Source organism: Grammomys surdaster, unplaced genomic scaffold, assembly GCF_004785775.1.
Source record: "Grammomys surdaster isolate TR1022 unplaced genomic scaffold, NIH_TR_1.0 371, whole genome shotgun sequence".
In the NCBI taxonomy this organism is placed as follows: Eukaryota; Metazoa; Chordata; class Mammalia; order Rodentia; family Muridae; genus Grammomys; species Grammomys surdaster.
Window position 1 is genome coordinate 4,848,787 of NW_021604790.1, and position 1,491 is coordinate 4,850,277.

General features: G+C 45.1%; 1 pseudogene; it reads left to right on the forward strand.

Moving 5' to 3' along the window:
- The first annotated feature begins 273 nt into the window (after nucleotides 1-273).
- Nucleotides 274-1,107, forward strand: LOC114632196 (annotated as a pseudogene).
- The last annotated feature ends 384 nt before the right edge of the window (nucleotides 1,108-1,491 follow it).

Below are 1,491 nucleotides of genomic sequence, written 5' to 3' on the forward strand. Positions count from 1 at the left end.
GTGTGTGTGTGTGTGTATGTGTGCATGAACAGTTAGGAAAAAAGTAAAGGGAAACTAAATACTACTAAATGTAGAGAAGAAAAAGTTGGAAAAAGGAAAGAAACTAGAAACTAGGAAAAGAAAAAAATATTGCCTCTAAATTTAAAAATTGTATAGATTTAACTACATGAATAGTTGAAGAATAACAAAAATATGTTAAAACACAATATAGTAAAAATGTTATTATGTATGATATAGTAATCTGTAGTCACAGAAAGCAAGGAATAGAGGGTTATGGGAGGGCTCTGGTGTCCGGGATGGAGGTTCCTGGCTATGTGTGGCCGGAGCTGGAGCCTGTCCGGGTGGTCTGGGCGGACTGTAGTGAACGCAGAGCGGGTTCTTAGACCGGGTGGAATGGGCTCGGAGGCGCGAACGGGGGACTGAGACGCCTCGGGACATGGAAGCGCCCGAGCGGGGCCCGGGGTCCCGCCGCGCAGCCGCCACGGCGGTGGGCGAGGAGCAGCAACCCTTTCCAGCGCGCGCAGGACGACGAGTGGCGGCGGCGGACAAGACGGTGCTCACTTACGTGGCTGCGGCTGGGCTGCCGTAGGCATGCTGGGGGCCTCCTACGCCGCGCTGCCGCTCTATCGGCTCTACTGCCAGACTACTGGACTTGGAGGATCAGCAGTAGCGGGACACTCATCCGACCAGATTGAAACCATGGTGCCTGTGAAGGATCGTATCATTAAGGTCACCTTCAATGCTGATGTTCATGCCAGTCTCCAGTGGAACTTCAGACCTCAGCAAACAGAGATATATGTGGTACCAGGAGAGACTGCACTGGCATTTTATAAAGCTAAGAATCCTACTGACAAACCAGTAATTGGAATTTCTACATATAATGTTGCACCGTTTGAAGCTGGGCAATATTTCAATAAAATACAGTGCTTCTGTTTTGAAGAACAAAGGCTTAATCCACAAGAAGAAGTAGATATGCCAATGTTTTTCTACATAGATACTGAATTTGCAGAAGATCCAAGAATGGTGAACGCCGATCTCATCACTCTTCCTTACACTTTTTTCGAAGCGAAGGAAGGGCACAAGTTGCCAGTTCCAGGCTATAACTGAAGTAGCTCTCAAGACCTGCTTCAGATTGGTGATTTTTGGAAAATCATATATTGTGCTTTCTCAGAAGAGAAATATTCTACAGTAATATATTTTGAGACCTTGTATTTTAAATGGTTTTACCTTTCTTTCTTTGCAACTTCATTAATCCCACTTACGACTGAGAGTACAAGTTCAAAACTCAGTCTGTGGTGAAAAGATGCTGCTATCCTGTGAAGGTGCTTAAGGACAGGAAACAATACTGCTCTGTTTTAAGTAATAGAATATGAATGTTGTTCATATTCTAAGCTTGAAGAACATATGACTGCCCAGGGTGTCATGAATGTGACTATTAAAAACTGCAACATGGGCCAGGGAGGTGAATCAGTGGGTTAAAGCGTTTGCCAC